This window comes from Dendropsophus ebraccatus, chromosome 7 (genome assembly GCF_027789765.1).
Source record: "Dendropsophus ebraccatus isolate aDenEbr1 chromosome 7, aDenEbr1.pat, whole genome shotgun sequence".
Classification (NCBI taxonomy): domain Eukaryota; kingdom Metazoa; phylum Chordata; class Amphibia; order Anura; family Hylidae; genus Dendropsophus; species Dendropsophus ebraccatus.
This window is the reverse complement of record NC_091460.1, coordinates 1,455,564-1,473,497: the sequence shown is the minus strand read 5'-3', so window position 1 is coordinate 1,473,497 and position 17,934 is coordinate 1,455,564. Positions and strand designations below refer to the sequence as shown.

Below are 17,934 nucleotides of genomic sequence, written 5' to 3'. Positions count from 1 at the left end.
CCCTGCTAGTGTGATGATGTGGGGAGGACACACTACCCCCTGCTGGTGTGATGTGGGAAGGACTCACTTCCCCCTGCTGGTGTGATGTGGGAACGACTCCCTGCCCCCTGCTGGTATGATGATGTACAGGACATACTGCAGCATATGTGTTGTCTCTCATGACATCTAGCTGCAGGATAATGCTCCCCTCACACACAAGAGTTTCGGTCCAGCGGTGTAGTGCAAGCAGCAGCATCAGTACAATGTAGAAATAAGGAGATGAGCTGTGTGGGAGATGCAGCAGTAGTAGTACAGAAGATGATGCACAGCAGGTGTGGTAGTAGCTGCAGTGGATGCATCAGCAGTAGTAGTACAGAAGATGATGCACAGCAGGGGTGGTAGTAGCTGCAGTGGATGCATCAGCAGCAGTAGTAGTACAGAAGATGATGCACAGCAGGTGTGGTAGTAGCTGCAGTGGATGCATCAGCAGTAGTAGTATGGAAGATGATGCACAGCAGGGGTGGTAGTAGCTGCAGTGGATGCATCAGCAGTAGTAGTACAGAAGATGATGCACAGCAGGTGTGGTAGTAGCTGCAGTGGATACATCAGCAGTAGTAGTACAGAACATAATGCACAGCAGGGGTGGTAGTAGCTGCAGTGGGGCAGCAGCAGTACAGTATAGAACTGTGACAGTCAACCGCGGCGTGAGCAGCAGCAACACAGGGTAGCGGATGTTGGGGAGCACCACACGAGCATGTGTCAGTGAGCCAGGAGTGGGACCAGCTGGCCACCCCAGAGCGCTGCCTCGGCAGCACCGCGTGCAGTGGAGAGAAGAGAACCGTACACAGGCACAGATGTATAGGAGTGCAAAGGATGGCTGAGACCCAGATAACGTAAACCAGGAACAGCTTTTACTGGTAACGCTTTGAAGGTCAAGTGTAGAAGTTCACAGCTTAGATACAGAGAGAAAACTCCAGCAGGGAGGCAAGTATACAGCATCCATATTCTTTTATATACATCTGCTATAGTGTGAGTCCTGATTAGACTTGACAATCTTGGAGAATACTATCGAGCTTTGTGATACTTGAACACACTGGAACCAGCGACTTAGGAGACTAGACAAGCCTGAAGCTGAGGTAACTCAGCAGATATAGTAGACAAGGTGAATATACTTCCGGATACAATGGTAACTAGCTGAGATATACTTTTAGTTGTGCTGCGAGGTTTAGTTAGTATGGCCCAGGGTAATATTGGCTGTTACTGGGAAGGGTTAATTAAAGGAAAACTCCGGTGGGACCCCCCCCCCCAAAAAAAAACAGATACACACTCACTTCCGAGTCCATGGGAGAGAAAAGGCTGTCAGTGCGCTTACGCACCGGCAGCCTTTTCATTGGCTGGAGCGCATCACATGGCTTCCAGCAAGCTCAGCCAATCAGGGCTAAGCAAGCTGGAAGCCATGTGATGCGCTCCAGCCAATGAAAAGGCTGCTGGTGCGCATGTGCACCAGCAGCCTTTTCTCTCCCGTTCACTTTCAATGAAGACGCTGAGGAGGAAGAAGACCCGGACCAGAGAGATCCAGTCAGTGTGTGCTCTGAGGTAACAAGAAGCAGGATCCTGTTGTGTGAGAAAGACAGAAATGAACAAGATCCTGTTGTGCTGTGAGGTAAAGACACTGACAGAGAAAGTCAGATTTACCACAGGGGGAGAGAGAGAGAGAGACAGACAGACAGACCGGGATTTACCACTGGGAGAGAGAGAGAGAGACAGACAGACAGACCGGGATTTACCACTGGGAGAGAGAGACCGGGATTTACCACTGGGAGAGAGAGAGAGAGACCAGGATTTACCACAGGGAGAGAGAGACCAGGATTTACCACAGAGAGAGAGAGACCAGGATTTACCACAGGGAGAGAGACCAGGATTTACCACAGAGAGAGAGAGAGAGAGACCAGGATTTACAACAGGGGGAGAGAGAGAGAGACCAGGATTTACCACAGGGGGAGAGAGAGAGAGACCAGGATTTACCACAGGGGGAGAGAGAGACAGACAGACCAGGATTTACCACTGGGAGAGAGAGACCGGGATTTACCACTGGGAGAGAGAGAGAGACCAGGATTTACCACAGGGAGAGAGAGAGAGACCAGGATTTACCACAGGGAGAGAGAGAGACCAGGATTTACCACAGGGAGAGAGAGAGAGAGACCGGGATTTACCACTGGGAGAGAGAGAGAGACCAGGATTTACCACAGGGAGAGAGAGAGAGACCAGGATTTACCACAGGGAGAGAGAGAGAGACCAGGATTTACCACAGGGAGAGAGAGAGAGACCAGGATTTACCACAGGGAGAGAGAGAGACCAGGATTTACCACAGGGAGAGAGAGAGAGACCAGGATTTACCACAGGGAGAGAGAGAGAGACCAGGATTTACCACAGGGAGAGAGAGAGAGACCAGGATTTACCACAGGGAGAGAAAGAGAGACCAGGATTTACCACAGGGAGAGAGAGAGAGACCAGGATTTACCACAGGGAGAGAGAGAGAGAGACCAGGATTTACCAGAGAGAGAGAGAGAGACCAGGATTTACCACAGGGAGAGAGAGAGAGACCAGGATTTACCACAGGGAGAGAGAGAGACCAGGATTTACCACAGAGAGAGAGAGACCAGGATTTACCACAGAGAGAGAGAGAGAGACCAGGATTTACCACAGGGAGAGAGAGAGACCAGGATTTACCACAGAGAGAGAGAGACCAGGATTTACCACAGAGAGAGAGAGAGACCAGGATTTACCACAGAGAGAGAGAGAGACCAGGATTTACCACAGGGAGAGAGAGAGAGACCAGGATTTACCACAGGGAGAGAGAGACCAGGATTTACCACAGGGAGAGAGAGAGAGAGAGAGAGAGACCAGGATTTACCACAGGGAGAGAGAGAGAGACCAGGATTTACCACAGAGAGAGAGAGAGACCAGGATTTACCACAGGGAGAGAGAGAGAGACCAGGATTTACCACAGGGAGAGAGAGACCGGGATTTACCACATGGAGAGAGAGAGAGACCAGGATTTACCACAGAGAGAGAGAGACCAGGATTTACCACAGGGAGAGAGAGAGAGACCAGGATTTACCACAGGGAGAGAGAGAGAGACCAGGATTTACCACAGGGAGAGAGAGAGAGACCAGGATTTACCACAGAGAGAGAGAGAGACCAGGATTTACCACAGGGAGAGAGAGAGACCGGGATTTACCACAGAGAGAGAGAGACCAGGATTTACCACAGGGAGAGAGAGAGACACACACACCAGGATTTACCACAGGGAGAGAGTGGGACCAGGATATACCACAGGGAGAGAGAGACCAGGATTTACCACAGGGAGAGAGACCGGGATTTACCACAGGGGGGTAGAGAGAGAGAGAGACCAGGATTTACCACAGGGGGAGAGAGAGACCAGGATTTACCATAGGGAGAGAGAGAGAGAGACCAGGATTTACCACAGGGAGAGAGAGAGACCAGGATTAACCACAGGGAGAGAGAGAGAGACCAGGATTTACCACAGGGAGAGAGAGAGAGAGACCAGGATTTACCACAGGGAGAGAGAGACCGGGATTTACCACAGGGAGAGAGAGAGACCAGGATTTACCACAGGGGGAGAGAGAGAGAGACCAGGATTTACCACAGGGAGAGAGAGAGACCAGGATTTACCACAGGGAGAGAGAGAGAGAGAGACCAGGATTTACCACAGGGAGAGAGAGAGAGAGAGAGACCAGGATTTACCACAGGGAGAGAGAGAGAGAGACCAGGATTTACCACATGGAGAGAGAGAGAGAGAGAGAGAGACCAGGACTTACCACAGGGAGAGAGAGAGACCGGGATTTACCACAGGGAGAGAGAGACCAGGATTTACCACAGGGAGAGAGAGAGAGAGAGAGACCGGGATTTACCACAGGGAGAGAGAGACCAGGATTTACCACAGGGAGAGAGAGACCAGGATTTACCACAGAGAGAGAGAGAGAGAGAGACCAGGATTTACCACAGGGAGAGAGAGAGAGACACACACCAGGATTTACCACAGGGGGAGAGAGAGACCAGGATTTACCATAGGGAGAGAGAGAGAGAGACCAGGATTTACCACAGGGAGAGAGAGAGAGAGAGACCAGGATTAACCACAGGGGGAGAGAGAGAGAGACCAGGATTTACCACAGGGAGAGAGAAAGAGAGAGACTAGGATTTACCACAATGAGAGAGAGAGACCAGGATTTACCACAGGGGGAGAGAGAGAGAGACAGACAGACCGGGATTTACCACTGGGAGAGAGAGACCAGGATTTACCACTGGGAGAGAGAGAGAGAGAGAGAGAGACCAGGATTTACCACAGGGAGAGAGAGAGAGAGACCAGGATTTACCACAGGGAGAGAGAGAGAGAGACCAGGATTTACCACAGAGAGAGAGAGAGAGACCAGGATTTACCACAGGGAGAGAGAGAGAGAGAGACCAGGATTTACCACAGGGAGAGAGACTCCAGCCCAGTGGGGAGCAGAGGGTGTTACAGGATGGGACTGATAACCACAGGGACCTGATACCGTCCCTATGGGAAGAAGCATTTCAACATTGTTCTCACTTATGTTTTGCTGTCGGCGTTTTACTGTACGTTGAATGTACCAGAATAAAACCTGTTGAACGTCACTACAATGGAGTCTGCCAACAAGTGTGCTATAGAGAGGATACACTTAAAGGAGAAGTCCGGCCACATGACAAAGAAATAAATTTGCTTGTTCTTCAAGGACACCACTTATTATACCCCTGTGAAGCTATATAGCGCCATTTATTTTCACCCTCAGACACAACTATAACTATAACTTCCTGTATAGCGAGGCTTGCTTAGCTCTGCCCCTGGTAACGCCCCCTCTGATTTCCCCTCCCCCGACAACTTCTGCATCCAGTCATGGGGACAGCTCTATGTCTGCATTCGGTACAGGTTTCATTTTCACTTATCTGTAAGAGACTGCCTGTCCTCCTCCTCAGTGACCCTCTTCCCCAGGCTGGGATGACTTGTTTGTTTATCCTCCCCCACACTGTCTCCATGGCAGCTCAGCTCCCTCCATCCTCCTCAGTGACCCTCTTCCCCAGGCTGGGATGACTTGTTTGTTTATCCTCCCCCACACTTTCTCCATGGCAGCTCAGCTCCCTCTATCCTCCTCAGTGACCCTCTTCCCCAGGCTGGGATGACTCGTTTGTTTATCCTCCCCCACACTGTCTCCATGGCAGCTCAGCTCCCTCCATCCTCCTCAGTGACCCTCTTCCCCAGGCTGGGATGACTCCTTTGTTTATCCTCCCCCACACTGTCTCCATGGCAGCTCAGCTCCCTCCATCCTCCTCAGTGACCCTCTTCCCCAGGCTGGGATGACTCCTTTGTTTATCCTCCCCCACACTGTCTCCATGGCAGCTCAGCTCCCTCCATCCTCCTCAGTGACACTCTTCCCCAGGCTGGGATGACTTGTTTGTTTATCCTCCCCCACACTTTCTCCATGGCAGCTCAGCTCCCTCTATCCTCCTCAGTGACCCTCTTCCCCAGGCTGGGATGACTCGTTTGTTTATCCTCCCCCACACTGTCTCCATGGCAGCTCAGCTCCCTCCATCCTCCTCAGTGACCCTCTTCCCCAGGCTGGGATGACTCCTTTGTTTATCCTCCCCCACACTGTCTCCATGGCAGCTCAGCTCCCTCCATCCTCCTCAGTGACACTCTTCCCCAGGCTGGGATGACTCCTTTGTTTATCCTCCCCCACACTGTCTCCATGGCAGCTCAGCTCCCTCCATCCTCCTCAGTGACCCTCTTCCCCAGGCTGGGATGACTTGTTTGTTTATCCTCCCCCACACTGTCTCCATGGCAGGTCAGCTCCCTCCATCCTCCTCAGTGACCCTCTTCCCCAGGCTGGGATGACTTGTTTGTTTATCCTCCCCCACACTGTCTCCATGGCAGCTCAGCTCCCTCCATCCTCCTCAGTGACCCTCTTCCCCAGGCTGGGATGACTCCTTTGTTTTCCCTCCCCCACACTGTCTCCATGGTAGGTCAGCTCCCTCCATCCTCCTCAGTGACCCTCTTCCCCAGGCTGGGATGACTTGTTTGTTTATCCTCCCCCACACTGTCTCCATGGCAGGTCAGCTCCCTACATCCTCCTCAGTGACCCTCTTCCCCAGGCTGGGATGACTTGTTTGTTTATCCTCCCCCACACTTTCTCCATGGCAGCTCAGCTCCCTCTATCCTCCTCAGTGACCCTCTTCCCCAGGCTGGGATGACTCGTTTGTTTATCCTCCCCCACACTGTCTCCATGGCAGCTCAGCTCCCTCCATCCTCCTCAGTGACCCTCTTCCCCAGGCTGGGATGACTCCTTTGTTTTCCCTCCCCCACACTGTCTCCATGGTAGGTCAGCTCCCTCCATCCTCCTCAGTGACCCTCTTCCCCAGGCTGGGATGACTTGTTTGTTTATCCTCCCCCACACTGTCTCCATGGCAGGTCAGCTCCCTACATCCTCCTCAGTGACCCTCTTCCCCAGGCTGGGATGACTCATTTGTTTTCCCTCCCCCACACTGTCTCCATGGTAGGTCAGATTCCTCCTCATACACTTCTCCCCCAGTCTCTGCCATTCACAGACGTCCTCCCAGCTCCCCCCCTCTCTCTCTCCAGTTCCTCCCAGCCTCAGTCACTATCTTTCTGCACCTCCTAAGCTCCACACCCCTTTCTGACTTCCCTGCAGTACAACACTATTCTAGCCCCATCCATTGCTCATCAAGCAGGGGTATCAGGGGCGGCCCAGGGTGCAGAGGAGCGGCTTGCTGGAGCTTGTACTATCCTACAGACTTCAGTATAGTTACTGAGGGGAGTAGCTGAGAGAGAGGAGTAACAGGGAGGCCTTACTAGAAGAGGGAGGTGTAACATACAGGATGGCTACTCCCTCAATGCAGCAGGAGCGGCCAGGCAGCAAAACCTCACGGCCCCAGATCAGGGGCCGTGACATCATCAGAGAATGAGGAAGTAGACTACTTCCTGCAGCCATACTGGACTAAAAAAGTTAGGCAAGACTGCAGAAAAGGCTTATACTTCCTATATACATGTTATATAACTTTAGGTTCTCTGCTAAACTTTTAGAGTAGAAGTAGAGAAGACATTCCCTCAGCGTAATAGGCTAGTCCCGTCCTCACCGTAGCCCCATGTGATGCTCTAGGCCAGGGGTACTCAATAACTTTTAGTGAAGCTCCACTTACTGGGGTCTATAGTCAGGTGAAGGCCCGAGCTGAACATCAATAGGAAACGTGTTTTGTAGAGGTGAGCGAACCGGGTTTGTGTTTGAGTCCATCCGAACCCGAACGTTCGGCATTTGATTAGCGGCGGCTGCTGAACTTGGATAAAGCTCTAAGGTTGTCTAGAAAACATGGACACAGCCAATGACTATATCCATGTTTTCCACATAGCCTTAGGGCTTTATCCAACTTCAGCAGCCACCGCTAATCAAATGTTTTGTTACTTTTCACAAACGTTCAACTATTTACATACAGAATTGCTGCTTATTAGCGGGAAAACTGGCATTTTTTCTCTCTCACCAGGCCTGTGATATTAGGTACAAAAGGGGTGACTGCCCTGGTAGTATATAGCCCCCCTGTTGCTCCCCCAGTAGTGTATAGCACCCCCTGTGCGCTCTCCCCCAGTAGTATATAGCCCCCTGTGAGCTCCCCCAGTAGTATATAGCCCCCCCTGTGCTCTCCCCCTGTAGTATATAGCCCCCTGTGAGCTCCCCCCAGTAGTATATAGCCCCCTTGTGCTCTCCCCCTGTAGTATATAGTCCCCCCTGTAGTATATAGCCCCCTGTGAGCTCCCACCAGTAGTATATACCCCCTGTGCTCTCCCCCAGTAGTATATACCCCCTGTGAGCTCCCCCCAGTAGTATATAGCCCCATGTGAGCTCCCCCCTGTAGTATATAGCTCCCCTGTGCTCTCCCCCTGTAGTATATAGCCCCCTGTGCTCTCCCCCTGTAGTATATAGCCCCCTGTGCTCTCCCCCTGTAGTATATAGCCCCCTGAGAGTTCCCCCCAGTAGTATATAGCCCCCCTGTGAGCTCCCCCAGTAGTATATAGCCCCCCTGTGCGCTCCCCCCAGTAGTATATAGCCCCCCTGTGAGCTCCCCCCTGTAGTATATAGCCCCCCCCTGTGAGCTCCCCCCAGTAGTATATAGCCCCCCTGTGAGCTCCCCCCAGTAGTATATAGCCCCCCTGTGAGCTCCCCCCAGTAGTATATAGCCCCCCTGTGAGCCCATCCCCCCCCCCCGGGGACCGGATCCCGGGCGGTTAGGAGGTCTGACCAGGGGTCCGGACAGCTGGCCTCCGTGGTCCGAACCAGTTGAGGACCCCTGCTCTAGGCCATGGGTCTCCAAACTGTGGCCCTCCAGCTGTTGCGAAACTACAACTCCCATCATGCCTGGACAGCTAAAGCTTTTGATTTGGCTGTCCAGGCATGATGGGAAATGTAGTTTTGCAACAGCTGGAGGGCCGCAGTTTGGAGACCCAAGCTATAGGCGGACATGGCTAGCATCTAGTAGTCAGAAGAAAGTACAGAGGTACTGCACAAGGCTCGTGGCGGCCGTTCAGGCCCTGGAGGTACAAGATCAGCAGACTCTGCGAGGCAACTCTCATATACACTGTGTATAGACTGAACAGCAGATAAAACTGAACCCGTAAGTCCCACCCGACTGTGTGTATATATATATATATATATATATATATATATATTTATATGGCTGACAGGAGGAGATCTGATTGGGCAATACACTATGAATAACCCTCTGTAATAGAGCAGAGCTCCTGAGGTAACTAGCTCAGGGATTGGTTAGTCGAATATCTGAGAACAGTGGCAGGAAAATTACAATCAATAATAGAGACATCAGTAACCCTTATGCAGTTTTAGCTATCAGCCGTGCAGTAGAACAGTGACATCTAGTGGCACAATACACTACCAACTGCAGTGTATACACATATACAGGTTACAGACCTATAGCTGCTTAGAAAAAGACAGTGGACCCCACAGAACATGATAGACAGTAGTGGTAGTAGTAGCGTCACAGCAGTCATATAGAACATGGTGGACAGCTGGGGTAGTAGTAGATAGGGGTAGTCATCTGCTGTTGAAAAGAGATCTGGTCATGACAGTTTTTGATCTCTTGGCTGAGTCAGCTCATATCTATATCACCACCTTCCTCTGCTGATGTCATCTCCTCATCACCCTGACTCTGTCCTCTCTAATGTACTGTACCACTGTCCTCTCTAGTGTCCTCTACCACTGTCCTCTACCACTGTCCTCTCTAGTGTCCTCTACCACTGTCCTCTCTAGTGTCCTCTACCACTGTCCTCTACCACTGTCCTCTCTAGTGTCCTCTACCACTGTCCTCTCTAGTGTCCTCTACCACTGTCCTCTCTAGTGTCCTCTACCACTGTCCTCTCTAGTGTCCTCTACCACTGTCCTCTCTAGTGTCCTCTACCGCTGTCCTCTCTAATGTACTTTACCACTGTCCTCTCTAATGTACTCTACCACTGTCCTCTCTAATGTACTCTACCACTGTCCTCTCTAATGTACTTACTGCTGGGGTCACACACTGATAGTAACACACTGTAACATCCCTCCTCCTGTAAGCTTACCTTACTGCTGGGGTCACACACTGATAGTAACACAATGTAACACCCCTCCTCCTGTAAGCTTACCTTACTGCTGGGGTCACACTGATAGTAACACAATGTAACATCCCTCCTCCTGTAAGCTTACCTTACTGCTGGGGGGGGGTCACACACTGATAGTAACACAATGTAACACCCCTCCTCCTGTAAGCTTACCTTACTGCTGGGGTCACACTGATAGTAACACAATGTAACATCCCTCCTCCTGTAAGCTTACCTTACTGCTGGGGTCACACACTGATAGTAACACAATGTAACATCCCTCCTCCTGTAAGCTTACCTTACTGCTGGGGTCACACACTGATAGTAACACAATGTAACATCCCTCCTCCTGTAAGCTTACCTTACTGCTGGGGGGGGGGGTCACACACTGATAGTAACACAATGTAACACCCCTCCTCCTGTAAGCTTACCATACTGCTGGGGTCACACACTGATAGTAACACAATGTAACATCCCTCCTCCTGTAAGCTTACCTTACTGCTGGGGTCACACACTGATAGTAACACAATGTAACACCCCTCCTCCTGTAAGCTTACCTTACTGCTGGGGGGTCACACACTGATAGTAACACAATGTAACATCCCTCCTCCTGTAAGCTTACCTTACTGCTGGGGGGTCACACTGATAGTAACACAATGTAACATCCCTCCTCCTGTAAGCTTACCTTACTGCTGGGGTCACACTGATAGTAACACAATGTAACATCCCTCCTCCTGTAAGCTTACCTTACTGCTGGGGTCACACACTGATAGTAACACAATGTAACATCCCTCCTCCTGTAAGCTTACCTTACTGCTGGGGTCACACACTGATAGTAACACAATGTAACACCCCTCCTCCTGTAAGCTTACCTTACTGCTGGGGTCACACTGATAGTAACACAATGTAACATCCCCCCTCCTGTAAGCTTACCTTACTGCTGGGGTCACACACTGATAGTAACACAATGTAACATCCCTCCTCCTGTAAGCTTACCTTACTGCTGGGGGGGTCACACACTGATAGTAACACAATGTAACACCCCTCCTCCTGTAAGCTTACCTTACTGCTGGGATCACACTGATAGTAACACAATGTAACATCCCTCCTCCTGTAAGCTTACCTTACTGCTGGGCAGGGGCGGGCTGGGCCGGGGGGCAGGAGGGCATGTGCCCCCCGGGCCGGTCTTCCCCACCAATGAGTGGGCCGCGACCCGCGGCCGACTCTCTGCAGTAGTTGAGACTGAAAGAATAGCGCGGCCGGCCGCCGCGCTATTCCCTCAGTCTCTTCCGGGCCGCCTGCTCCCCCCAGGAGCCGCAGACGTGCTGTACGCAGGCACGTCTGCAGGCACCTACATCAGGTCCCCAGCGGTGACGTCACTTCCCTGACGCGCCGCTGAGGACCTGATAGGAAAGGGAGAGGAGAGGAGCCGCCGCGCTGCAGCAGCAGGGAGAAGCTGCTGCACACTGAAGATCCGGCCCGAGGAAAGGTGAGTTGTTTTTCTTTTTTTTAAATCCATTAACATGTGGCCACACCGGGGGGGTGGGGGCTATTCTATATTGGGGGGATGCGCAGGGGGGCTATTCTATATTGGGGGGATGCGCAGGGGGGCTATTCTATATTGGGGGGATGCGCAGGGGGGCTATTCTATATTGGGGGGATGCACAGGGGGGCTAGTCTATGAAGGGGGATGCGCAGGGGGGCTATTCTATATTGGGGGATGCGCAGGGGGGCTATTCTATATTGGGGGGATGCGCAGGGGGGCTATTCTATATTGGGGGGATGCACAGGGGGGCTAGTCTATGAAGGGGGATGCGCAGGGGGGCTATTCTATGAGGGGCGGATGCACAGGGGGGCTATTCTATATTGGGGGGATGCGCAGGGGGGCTATTCTATATTGGGGGGATGCACAGGGGGGCTAGTCTATGAAGGGGGATGCGCAGGGGGGCTATTCTATGAGGGGCGGATGCACAGGGGGGCTATTCTATATTGGGGGGATGCACAGGGGGGCTATTCTATATTGGGGGGATGCACAGGGGGGCTATTCTATATTGGGGGGATGCACAGGGGGGCTATTCTATATGGGAGGATGCGCAGGGGGGCTATTCTATGAAGGGGGATGCGCAGGGGGGCTATTCTATGAGGGGGGATGCACAGGGGGGCTATTCTATATTGGGGGGATGCACAGGGGGGCTAGTCTATGAAGGGGGATGCGCAGGGGGGCTATTCTATGAGGGGGGATGCACAGGGGGGCTATTCTATATGGGGGGATGCACAGGGGGGCTAGTCTATGAAGGGGGATGCGCAGGGGGGCTATTCTATGAGGGGGGATGCGCAGGGGGGCTATTCTATGAAGGGGGATGCGCAGGGGGGCTATTCTATGAGGGGGGATGCGCAGGGGGGCTATTCTATGAGGGGGGATGCACAGGGGGGCTATTCTATATTGGGGGGATGCACAGGGGGGCTATTCTATGAAGGGGGATGCGCAGGGGGGCTATTCTATGAGGGGGGATGCACAGGGGGGCTATTCTATGAGGGGGGATGCACAGGGGGGCTATTCTATACTGGGGGGATGCACAGGGGGGCTATTCTATGAGGGGGGATGCACAGGGGGGCTATTCTATATTGGGGGGATGCACAGGGGGGCTATTCTATGAAGGGGGATGCACAGGGGGGCTATTCTATATTGGGGGGATGCACAGGGGGGCTATTCTATGAGGGGGGATGCACAGGGGGGCTATTCTATATTGGGGGGATGCACAGGGGGGCAATTCTATGAAGGGGGATGCACAGGGGGGCTATTCTATATTGGGGGGATGCACAGGGGGGCTATTCTATGAAGGGGGATGCACAGGGGGCTATTCTATGAGGGGGGATGCACAGGGGGGGTATTCTATGAGGGGGGATGCAACAGGGGGGCTATTCTATACTGGGGGGATGCACAGGGGGGCTATTCTATGAGGGGGGATGCACAGGGGGGCTATTCTATATTGGGGGATGCACAGGGGGGCTATTCTATGAAGGGGGATGCACAGGGGGGCTATTCTATATTGGGGGGATGCACAGGGGGGCTATTCTATGAGGGGGGGATGCACAGGGGGGCTATTCTATATTGGGGGGATGCACAGGGGGGCAATTCTATGAAGGGGGATGCACAGGGGGGCTATTCTATATTGGGGGGATGCACAGGGGGCTATTCTATGAAGGGGGATGCACAGGGGGCTATTCTATGAGGGGGGATGCACAAGGGGGGGTATTCTATTAGGGGGGGATGCACAGGGGGCTATTCTATGAGGGGGGATGCACAGGGGGGCTATTCTATAAGGGGGGGGTGCACAGGGGGGCTATTCTATGAGGGGGGGATGCACAGGGGGGCTATTCTATGAAGGGGGATGCGCAGGGGGGCTATTCTATGAGGGGGGATGCACAGGGGGGCTATTCTATATGGGAGGATGCGCAGGGGGGCTATTCTATATTGGGGGGATGCACAGGGGGGCTATTCTATGAAGGGGGATGCGCAGGGGGGCTATTCTATGAAGGGGGATGCGCAGGGGGGCTATTCTATGAGGGGGGATGCACAGGGGGCTATTCTATATTGGGGGGATGCACAGGGGGGCTATTCTATGAAGGGGGATGCGCAGGGGGCTATTCTATGAAGGGGGATGCGCAGGGGGGCTATTCTATGAAGGGGGATGCACAGGGGGGCTATTCTATATTGGGGGGATGCACAGGGGGGCTATTCTATGAGGGGGGATGCACAGGGGGAGCTATTCTATGAAGGGGGATGCGCAGGGGGGGCTATTCTATGAGGGGGATGCACAGGGGGGCTATTCTATATTGGGGGGATGCACAGGGGGAGCTATTCTATAAAGGAGAATACACAGGGGGGCTATTCTATGAAGGGGGATGCACAGGGGGCTATTCTATATGGGGGGGTGCATGGGGGCTATTCTATATGGGGGGTGCATGGGGGCTATTCTATATGGGAGGATGCACAGGGGGCTATTCTATAAGGGGGGATGCACAGGGGAGCTATTCTATAAGGGGGGATGCACAGGGGGCTATTCTATAAGGGAGAATGCACAGGGGGGGCTATTCTATATGGGGGGATGCACAGGGGGAGTTATTCTATATTGGGGGGATGCACAGAGGGGCTATTCTATAAGGGAGAATGCACAGGGGGGCTATTCTATATGGGGGGATGCACAGGGGGGCTATTCTATATTGGGGGGATGCACAGGGGGGCTATTCTATGAAGGGGGATGCACAGGGGGGCTATTCTATGAAGGGGGATGCACAGGGGGCTATTCTATGAGGGGGGATGGACAAGGAGGCTATTCTATATGGGGGGGTGCATGGGGGGCTATTCTATGAGGGGGGATGCACAGGGGGATATTCTATTAGGGGGATGCACAGGGGGGCTATTCTATAAAGGAGAATGCACAGGGGGGGTATTCTATTAGGGGGGGATGCACAGGGGGCTATTCTATGAGGGGGGGATGCACAGGGGGAGCTATTCTATAAGGGGGGGGGTGCACAGGGGGGCTATTCTATGAGGGGGGGATGCACAGGGGGGCTATTCTATGAAGGGGGATGCACAGGGGGCTATTCTATGAGGGGGGATGCACAGGGGGCTATTCTATATGGGGGGGTGCATGGGGGCTATTCTATATGGGAGGATGCACAGGGGGGGGTTATTCTATATTGGGGGAATGCACAGGGGGCTATTCTATATGGGGGGATGCACAGGGGGAGCTATTCTATATTGGGGGGATGCACGGGGGGGGGGCTATTCTATAAGGGGGGATGCACAGGGGGGCTATTCTATAAGGGAGAATGCACAGGGGGGCTATTCTATATGGGGGGATGCACAGGGGGGCTATTCTATGAGGGGGAATGCACAGGGGGAGCTATTCTATATGGGGGGATGCACAGGGGGGCTATTCTATGAGGGGGGGATGCACAGGGGGAGCTATTCTATGAGGGGGGGGATGCACAGGGGGAGCTATTCTATGAGGGGGGGGGATGCACAGGGGGAGCTATTCTATGAGGGGGGATGCACAGGGGGAGCTATTCTATAAAGGAGAACGCACAGGGGGGCTATTCTATGAAGGGGGATGCACAGGGGGCTATTCTATGAGGGGGGATGCACAGGGGGCTATTCTATATGGGGGGATGCACAGGGGGGGCTATTATATATGGGGAGATGCACAGGGGGGGGCTATTCTAAATGGGGGGATGCACAGGGGGGGGCTATCCTATATGGGGGATGCACAGGTGGGCTTTTCTTTATGGAGAGATGTGCAGCGGGGGGGGGGGGGCTATTCTATATGGAGAGATGTGCAGCGGGGGGCTATTCTATATGGAGGGATGTATTGATGAGGATGTTGCTGGAGCAAGAAGCCTAAAATGTCTGTCTGACAGATCCCGTGGAGAGGAGTCATGGCCAGAGAAGCCTTCATGATGGCCGGAGCCGGATGGAGAAGAAAAGGAAAAGTGGACGTCTCTTCATGCAGAGAAGACGCCTACTGTGAGTCACTGAATGTAACTGCACTATAATAACTTATAAGGTCTTATAACTTATCAGGGGTGTCAAACTATGTCCCTCCAGATGTTGCAAAACTACAATTCCCGTCATGGTTTATCTGTCCAGTCATGATGGGATTTGTAGTGTTGTAACAACTGGAGGGACGGAGTTTGACAACTGTGTTCTATTGTCAGTGTTCTTATACCGGAGATAGATAGGAGATAGATAGGAGATAGATAGGAGATAGATAGGAGATAGATAGGAGATAGATAGGAGATAGATAGGAGATAGATAGGAGATAGATAGATAGATAGATAGATAGATAGGAGATAGATAGATAGATAGGAGATAGATAGGAGATAGATAGATAGGAGATAGATAGATAGATAGATAGATAGGAGATAGATAGATAGATAGATAGATAATGGATAGATAGATAGATAGGAGATAGATAGGAGATAGGAGATAGATAGATAGATAGATAGATAGATAGATAGATAGATAGATAGATAGATAGATAGGAGATAGATAGGAGATAGATAGATAGATAGATAGATAATGGATAGATAATGGATAGATAGATAGATAGGAGATAGATAGATAGGAGATAGATAGGAGATAGATAGATAGGAGATAGATAGATAGGAGATAGATAGATAGATAGGAGATAGATAGATAGGAGATAGATAGATAGGAAGGAGATAGATAGATAGATAGATAGATAGATAGATAGATAGATAGATAGGAGATAGATAGATAGATAGATAGATAGAGATAGATAGAGATAGATAGATAGATAGATAGATAGATAGGAGATAGATAGATAGGAGATAGATAGATAGATAGATAGATAGGAGATAGATAGATAGATAGATAGATAGGAGATAGATAGGAGATAGATAGATAGATAGATAGATAGGAGATAGATAGATAGATAGATAGGAGATAGATAGATAGATAGATAGATAGGAGATAGGAGATAGATAGATAGATAGGAGATAGATAGATAGGGGATAGGAGATAGATAGATAGATAGATAGGAGATAGATAGGAGATAGATAGATAGATAGATAGATAGGAGATAGATAGGAGATAGATAGATAGATAGATAGATAGATAGATAGATAGATAGATAGATAGATAGATAGATAGGAGATAGATAGATAGATAGGAGATAGATAGATAGGGGATAGGAGATAGATAGATAGATAGGAGATAGATAGGAGATAGATAGGAGATAGATAGATAGATAGATAGATAGATAGATAGATAGATAGGAGATAGATAGATAGATAGATAGATAGATAGATAGATAGGAGATAGATAGATAGATAGATAGATAGGAGATAGATAGATAGATAGGAGATAGATAGATAGATAGATAGATAGATAGATAGATAGATAGATAGATAGGAGATAGATAGATAGATAGGAGATAGATAGATAGATAGATAGGAGATAGATAGATAGGAGATAGATAGATAGATAGATAGATAGATAGATAGATAGATAGATAGATAGATAGATAGATAGGAGATAGATAGATAGGAGATAGATAGATAGGAGATAGGAGATAGATAGGAGATAGATAGATAGGAGATAGGAGATAGATAGATAGATAGATATCCAGTAGGAAATAGCTATCTAGCAGTTCATTATGTATCTTTGATTACACATGAGATCACAACCAGCAGACACATTATAATAATGAGAACCTTCTATGGGGATGATCCTGGTATTTGTACAGTGGATGTTAGTTAGTAATGGCGGTGGTGGTGAAGGGGTTGTGATATTTGTTTCTTTTATACTGGTATTATTGGTCTTGTTATACTGGATCTCAGTTATGGTTTGGTGGTATTAGTTATTATGGGGTGGTAATGGTTGTGGTCACAGTGATAATATATGTTTCTTATATACTGGTGTATTGGATTTGGTCAGTAACGGTATATTTCTTCTATCCCCTATTAGTTCTGTTCTGGGGTCACATCCACACACTGATCCCCCACAGAACTCTGTATACTGATCTCTCACAAAGCCTCCAGTATACAATACACCAGGAATCCTCCAAGTACAACAGCTGCAAACACTACAACTCCCAGCTGTCTGCAGCCCTCAGGATATGCTGGGAGTTGTAGTACATCCTCTGATAACAGCTGGTGCTGCAGAGATTCAGGGCTGATGGTTTTAACATGATAAGAGAACCAAAAGGGCATTACAGCACTGATAACAGGGTCACCGGGTACACAGCATGGTACCTTAAGGGTGCATTCACACAGACAGATTTAGCTGACAGATTTTTGAAGCCAAAGCCAGGAATGGAGTTGAAAAGAGGAGAAATCTCAGTTTTTCCTTTATTACCTGTTCTCTGCTTATAGTCTGTTCCTGGCTTTGGCTTCAAACATCGGTCAGATAAATCTCTCTGTTTAAAGGCATCCTAAGGTACTATGCTGTGCACCTGGAGCTAGGTTCCCTTTAATCCAATAGATGTATATCACAAAGGCTTTTCGTGGCTGGGAACACTGGCCACAATACTATAATTCTGTGGCGCATGTGTAATCTTCCTTTCCCGCACTTATTTGGGGAGGGTAATACCAGGTAAGGGCCAGGGTGGTGGATGGGCCGCTAACCTGCCAGTCAAGGGCCAGTGCCGTGTGCTTGCCCCCCAGGCTAAAATCTGCCAGCCAGCCCCTGCTGCTGGGGTCACACACTGATAGTAACACAATGTAACATCCCT

The 17,934-nt window shown here is 50.6% G+C and overlaps 2 protein-coding genes across 3 annotated transcripts in view; both read right to left on the bottom strand.

Moving 5' to 3' along the window:
- Positions 1 to 17,934, bottom strand: part of LOC138797172 (oocyte zinc finger protein XlCOF8.4-like) — a 44,770-nt gene that overhangs the window by 26,089 nt on the left and 747 nt on the right. The gene's annotated exons all lie outside the window — the stretch shown is intronic.
- Positions 1 to 17,934, bottom strand: part of LOC138797150 (oocyte zinc finger protein XlCOF22-like) — a 483,239-nt gene that overhangs the window by 464,617 nt on the left and 688 nt on the right. The window lies entirely within an intron of this gene.